This window comes from Mugil cephalus, chromosome 3, assembly GCF_022458985.1.
Source record: "Mugil cephalus isolate CIBA_MC_2020 chromosome 3, CIBA_Mcephalus_1.1, whole genome shotgun sequence".
NCBI classification, from domain to species: domain Eukaryota; kingdom Metazoa; phylum Chordata; class Actinopteri; order Mugiliformes; family Mugilidae; genus Mugil; species Mugil cephalus.
In genome coordinates this window covers 3273122-3280974 of record NC_061772.1, presented here as the reverse complement: position 1 = coordinate 3280974, position 7853 = coordinate 3273122, and positions in this window count along the sequence as shown.

Sequence of the window (7853 nt, the reverse complement as noted above, 5' to 3'; positions counted from 1 at the left end):
TTAACAAACACAAAAAATGTATATATTTTCAGGTCATAGTAATCAGCTAGTACTTAAACAGAACAACTTGGTTCTTATCCAGTATTTCATTTCAATTTAAATGAATTAATTTACTTTTTTGAGGCAATAAGTTTGCAGACACTGTGTAAATAAAGTAAATTTATTAGATCTTACAGTGCATCAGCCAAAATTCATTTTTCGCAAAATCTAATTTTCTTATCTTATTCAATATTATTATTTTGAGATTAATAAATTAGTTGATTCAATGATTAATGTTAATGATTTTGACTGAAAAGTCTCTTAAGTCTCTTAACTGAAAAGTGTTTTTTTCTTTTTATCATTATTACATTTTTTGGGCTTTTTGCCTTTAATTGATAGGACAGAGGCGATAGACAGGAAACAGGGAGGCAGAGAGAGCGGGAATGACATGCAGCAAAGGCAAAAGCCACTTGATGTGGGATTTGCACCGGGGCCACTCGCAGTGAGCCTCAAACGACATGTCTGGGTACGACATCAACAGTGGCAATCCTAGGCTCTAGGAGACCCCAGGCAAAGACGTAAGCATGTCTGTAAATGGGTGGATATAAGGGGGCCCTAAAAAGGGAGTTGTGTAGTATTGTTGATACTCTGTTGCGCCTTCAGAGTTTTAATAGGGTGATCTTTGTCTTTGCACAATATGCCCAAAGGTAGGGGGCCTCCTTTCTCATTTTATTTAAGATGCCCAGCTACCAGTTGTTTGCTTTTCCTTGTTTTTCATTACAATTGCCCAAAATCTGTAGAGGTATTTCACAGACTGAGAGCACATCAATGCCATTAAAGGGCCATGTTAAGGAGGCTAAAAGCAAGTCAACTGAAATGCCTGCTCAGTTTGTAAAATGACATGTTGTCCACTATAGTTTTTACCTGTACAAACCAAGGTAATAAGTGACCAGATGGTGGCGCTACTGCACAGAAAAGTCAGGAATGTTTTAGTCAGTTTGTAGTTTCAGAGATATACAAGTACAGGGGAAAAAAAGGACTGAAATCAGGGAAGGCAGTTTGAGAGAAAAATCTGTGCTTACTACTAAATAAAAGTCTGATCTTGTCCTAAATAATAAACAGAGCTTCCAGAGGCGAGAGGAAAGGAAGCTTCAGTCAGGGTCACATGGTTAACAAGTTTAGCTGACAACTCACTTGAGTGTGACATCATCTAAAAACCATCTCATAGATCATTGAGGTTCAGCAGAAACTGAATACAAGCTAATAAGAAACAGAGACGCATGTGACTAGTGAAGATAGTCTCAACTACGTAGTGAGTCTCTTCTAGCCCCAGCCTCAGCTCCAATCTTTAATCTATTGCCCTTCTACCAACATTTCAAATGACTGGAAACAAGCATAAGAACATGATTGCAAAATAAGCACGATTCCAGTTGATGGCAAGATTGTTTAAGGGTCCAGGAATGTGGAATTCACTTCACCCAAAACATGAGAAATTCCTGGGGGAGGTCTGGGAAACTCTAAGGTCTGAGGAGCAGTAATAAGTCAAGGGCAGAGAGGCTCAGGGAGGGATTGTTGCAGCCTGTCTTAGAAACAATCGTGCCAATAAGTGAAGCCATGAGGCTTCCACACAAACCACAGACGCACACTTTGAGTGTAGACATATTTAGAAGTGTATTTAAACTAGCAGTTTTAGAAACACCACACACTTACGGTGCATTTTTACGTACACACAGAGGCCACGACCCATGACATCTTACTTTTACTTCACACCACTACAGAAATGCCTCCACTTTTGTTTCCTCTTCCCTCTTCCAAAACAGGAATGAAAGGAACAATGATCTGAAGCTTCCTGAGATAACCCTGCAGTGTGTTGGGAACCTCTGCATTGGCCCCTGTGCTTGACACCATGTCTTTGTGGCCAATATGAAAACCCTGAGTCATGGAGTCAAGCAACAGAAAGAAGACATGGTAACATGGATCAAGTCAAACCCCAACAGAGGAGAAAGGGTGGAGCAGGTGCAACATCTAGTGGAACTGTGATCAAATTCAGTGCCAAAAGCCAAGCATAGCTAGTGGACAAAATGAGAATCATTGCAATGAATCTTCCAAAAGGATCTGAGCCAGTAGATTGGAGTCCCACCCTTTTTCCCCTTCTGCCAATCATTAGTAACACAGAAACTCCTCCCAACCAGTTACACAAGAAGCAAGAACTTAAGTACACAGGACCACTGTGAATGATTTCCTCTCTGCGTCACGGTTAACACACTGCATGTCTTTCATTTTATTGTATTATTCCTTTTTAAATTAAATGCCTATATGTTATCTTATTTGATTTTACTTTGTGGGACAGAAAGTTTCCAACAATATTCTGCACACTTAATGAATAATAAAATCAATATATATTTAAATAATTAAATTTAAGGAATTACATATGTCTCCAAATGCCTGTTCTGGTTCTAACCTAGTATCTACTGGCCATCTAGTATTAATTTAGCAACCTGAGTGTATTGGGCATCACATTACACAGGACTATCTAGATCCAGGTACTAGCAGTTTCTGGTACCCTGGCAGAGGACCAAAGGGAACATTTATAGAGGGAGATAGGAAGAAAAAAAAAAACAGAGTGGGCAAGAGGCCAGATAAGAGTGAATCTTTGCCTGGATTTTAGTCATTGCTGGGAGTTTTGCGTAAGTAGAAAGCCACAAGACAGATAGTAAGATGGCCTTCTTGCTGCTAGACTAGTAAGGAGTGTTTTCTACTTGTTTGGTGTCTGGGTTAGTGGAGTGGTCAAAGCAGTGGTCATCATAACTCAAGTCCGCCCTTATCCACAAACATTTAGACAGTAGCTAGAAATGACTGGCATTGTAATGGCATTGTCTTTCCATCATTCCTTTAGCCCTGCAGTATATCTACTCTGCTTTCTCTCTCCCTGCTACTTGTCTGTCTCTTGTCATTTATTCCTTGGCTCTGTTGTATTGCTGTTCTTCTCACCATCCAGCCAAGCCTCTCACCATCCAGCATGTGGATTGCATGGCCAGGATGAAGCATTGTTTTCTTATTTTCTCTGTTGATGGAGTTGGGAGTGTTTCCATTAGAAAGGAGAGTGGGAGTGATTTGGAATTCCGAGCATCTGGAACTAATACCGTCAGCTATTTATCACACAGACAGCCTAGGAGACTTGTGGCACATAGAGAGTGAGGGTGGGACACAGTGAAACTTTACACAGGTTTATTAAAAGAAATGAAGTCGTGGGCTGTGAAACCAAAACAGTGATCTGGAAGATATTAACTATTAAAGCCAGGTCCAGAAAACACTTTTAACACACTGTTTGCAAACAGATTTAAGGGATGCAAGTGAGAGAAAGTCTAGTTACAGCTTCACTAACCAGAAGCCGAAGTTCTTTAGAGTAAAGTTAGTTATTGCTGTACTACAAAGTCCTCATCATTGTTTCTTTTTCTTCCCATTCCTCTTTCAGTTCAAGAAAACAATGAAATGCAGCCATATCGCCACCACCTATTTTGTCAGTGATATGACTGGAGTCCTTCAAATCCGTTGCTCCATAGACACACAAACTCAAAAACTCAAAAATGTATCAGAATCCAGTGATAAGTTTCAGTGTCGGTAAATATCACAAAGATCATCTGTATCCCTGACTCCGTATGCCTCTCCCTTTTAGCTTGGAGGGTGATCCTTCACTTAATTATTAAATGAATCGGTTTTAAAGCTTGAATCTAATGGCAGTTCGCCATCTCATTTTGAGGAGCATATACACAGGGCAACATGGGGAGGGGCTACTGCACAATTTTTAGGACAAACATGAGGAGCATGAGTGCAGCCTCTACAGCCTGAGCATAATCACAACCAGACGTTACTCTTTCATCACTGCGAACAAAGTCAGGTCAGCAAGAGTTGTTGTTTTTTTTGTTTTTAAATTTCATTTGATTGTATTTATATAGCGCCAATAGAAATAAAACATGCGTCACAGAACCCACAGACAGAAGCCCCCAGAGCAAGCACTGAGGCAACCGGAGTGAGGAGTGAGGAGTGAGGGTTCTTCCAGTCACAGGAGAGGAGGAAGGCCAAAGGAAAAAAAAAGAAGAAAATAAACCCCAGCAATGGTAAAAAAAAAAAAATAATAATAAAAAATAAAAAAAAAGATGATTTCTCAGAATTCATTTAACCAAACTCTGTAGACAGCTACAGGAACAACAAATCAGTGCTTCATACTTGCTTGCAGCTTTGACAGCAATAAACAAGAGGCTAACAAGTATGTCAGTAATGTTAGTCATTCAGGAGAACAGGCTGGCTTTATGTATTATGTGAGAAATATCTTTAGAAGTCTGGATCATTTTGCTTACACATTGCAAAATTGCAGTTTTGCTTTAATATTAAGTATATCTGTGAGTTAGTACATTTGGCATGTACTTCTATTGTTAACCTGACCATCAAATAGCAGCTTCTAGGGTTTGCACCTTCAAAGACATTCCTGACACCAGATGCTTTGTAGAAGCACCCCTGGATCCCATTGTCTATGGTTATATAAGTTATGTTTGGTCATGTGACTTAGACGGGATTTCCTCCTAACCAGCGACCTGGTGCTGTGTTTTGGAATACATCCTGTAGCCTAATTGTAATGTGAGGCTTTCAGTCCTGACTTTTAAACACAATAGAAGGGGAAACAAGATCTCGGGAATATGTCTTAGGTCCCACTTTTAAGCCACACCCTGCTGAACCCAAGTGGTTGTGGGAAAATTTTAATTACTGTAAGAAAGTTAATAGGTCTCTAGTGCTTTTCTCATGTTTGCAGTTGACATAAAGCAAGGAGAAGCAACTTCCAAAAAGACACATTATCCACACAAACACAAAGAAGAAAAAAAAAAGCTGCGTGGGCTCTCTTCTCTGAGCTGAGAAGACATGTGGCCCTCCTTGTAGTTCTTGGGAGTTCTGGGAGAGAGGTTACTATTTTCATTTTCCTTGTAAAAAGGAGTGGTCTTGATTCAGAGCTGCTGTTTGGAAGATTTAGGGCAGTCCATGGCTTTAAAGAGGTCATTTCAACACTGAACAGAAATTCCTTAAGCCACATGTCATTGCCTTGTAATGGCTGCTGTTTCCCAGTTTTCTGTTTTGTAGTAATTTGGTTATACTTTCCAGCCTTGTGTCATGTCTTGTTTGTAGTAAAGTCATCATGTATTTCCTGATGTCTTCCAGGCTGTGTTACTCAAAGTTAACAGTGGAGTCTGTGTTGGACTATCATTTGTTTCTTGTTTTGTAGTACAAAAGTGTGTTATACATAGCAGCAGGATGATTATTCCTAAAGTATGAGTTAATGCCATGCCACACTTTGTCTTACTCCCTTTCTTGTTTCTGTTGCTGCTGTAGTATTACCTTCAGCTGGAATCATCTTGTTAAATTCCTCATAACCAGCTGACAGAAGTTCTAAGCTGAGAAAATTCACACCCTCTCTTTCATCATTCCTTTAGTTGCAGTTTCTGTTCACGGCTTCCAGCTTGGATATGTGTCGTGTCAGTGTCCACGATATGACTGCAAAGAACAGAAGGAGCATGGTGGCATCCATCCTGCTCAACTGTTGCCCAGCTCTGGTGTACCACCTCTGCCGATGTCTGCTGCTAGGGACTAGCCAAACAACCTCCTGTTAGTCACCAGCATCAGCCCATTCCCAGCGAGCTTCCTGTTGACTAGCACAGAACCTACCAGTTCCCAGAGACTGGAGTGTCTTATTAAACGTGAAAACCCGTTCTCCTGGTGCTGCAAACATGTCCATCTGCTTTGGTTTCCGATAATCTCCTTTTCTGCCATCCTGCCCCAAACTTACGTGGCTATTACTACTGTGAAGTCCCAGCTGTGATGGCGGTCTCCTGCTCTATGATTGGTTGGTATATTTGACGCCAGCCTCCTTCTCCACTCCAGGAGGGTCCTAGTCTTCACTGCCCACCAGAGAGTCTTCTTAGTCGACTCCTGGAGGTTCTGAAGCCTCCATTAAAAGCTACAGGAGTTGTGTTAAGAAATTGTGTGGCATTTTCCTTCTCTTTATTGAGCATTCACCCATGGCTTCTATTATTAGCAACGTTTAACCGAACACCCAATCAGAATGCATTGTGTTAGCATTGCCACAGCATTCTTCTGTATAGAATACTATGCCAGAGAGAAAAGAGTCAGAGCCAGTCTCTCACCTGATCATTCATTCCCTGACTGGAAGCCAGCTAATTTTTCTCCTCAATCCGTGGGACTTTGTGGACTTTGAACATGGACAGAGAATACACACAAGCACGCACAAGACTCCCTTCATGCTACAGTGGTTGGTGTCAGTTTATCCGCTGCATCCAACATATAATAGTACAATGCACAAGGCTTCGGAGGATGTTTGTCAAAGGTTGTCTGATGATGAGATGTGCCAGACAGTTTTGGAATAGTCTTCTGTCACAGTTTGTTACCTTCAGTTCCAAGCGCTCAAAAGCATTTTCGATTACTCAGTGTGGGTCTTTCCACCTTTAAAGCCATGAATTAATAAAGGCATAGATGAGTCCTCAAACAGCCTCTGTTTAAAACAAGCTGTATGTTGGAACCAGAAATCATAGAAGATTTCAGCTGACAAGCTGAGTGATATTAGTGGACAAGTGGACAATACAAGACCTTGTATTAATGATGGGAGAGTCTGGCCGCTGTTCAAAGCCTTCTCCAGCACATCCCAAAGACCCTCAATGGGGTTAAGGTCTGGACTCTGTGGTGGCCAATAATTGTGTGAAAATGATGGCTCATGCTCCCTGAACCACTCTTTCACAATTTGAGCCCCATGAATCCTGACATTGTCATCTTGGAACATGCCTGTGCTATCAGGGAAGAAAGAATCCATGGATGTAATAACCTGGTCATTCAGTATGTTCAGGTAGTCACCTGACCTCATTCTGGAACGGGGTAAATCTGGACTCATCAAACCACAGGACCTTCTTCCATTGCTCCAATCTGTATGCCACCTAGCAAGTTGAAGCTTTTTTTTTTGTTACCAGTTATCCTCACTGATTAGGCTATACAGCTGTTCAGTCCCACTCCACTGAGTTCCCTTCAAATTGTATGTGTTGAAATGCTTACACTTTCACTATTAAACGAAGCCCTGAGTTCTACTGTTTTTCTTCCATTTCATTTCAACAAATGTTTAGTTATCGCTAATCACGATCAATCAGGACCTTTTTCAGACCACATTTCTTCGTCCATGATTATGGTTCCCACTATCCTTCCAGTTTTTAATAATGTGTTGGACAGTTTTTAACCCAATTTTAGTGGTTTCTGCTTCACTCTCCTGGGATGTTTTCTGTGCTTGACACATCTTTTCCACCACCATGGGATGTGTCTTTCCACATAGTCGTTTCAGAAATGAGAAGCTACTCATTGCATCAGTTGTGGTTAAATAAATTGTTGCCAGTTGAAAAATAATCTTCCATGCAGTAATTATCCAATAAGAGGCTAGTACCCATTTGCTTTGCTAAATCCAGGTGGCAACCTTTTGGCCAGGTAGTGTACCTATGTAATGGGCAATGTCCAAGTACAACAATGTATTATTAGAGTGAGAAATATTACATAGCAACAACCCTGATTGTCCCCTTTTTTGTGAATGAATGTAAGTAGTTTTATTGGATTATGTCGGAGAAAATGGGGCCTGTGAAAACATGAAGGTTCTGATATTATGGGGTCCTTACTGGGGCTGAGCTTAGAGCAGGAAGCTGGGGTGACTGGAAGGCAAAACAAAACAAAGACCGGAAACCATCCCATGAGAGTCAACAATAAGACGTGCCTAATATTAGTACATGTCTTATTGTCACCTTTTCCCAATTTCAAAAGGAAGAGACAAGACAACCTTA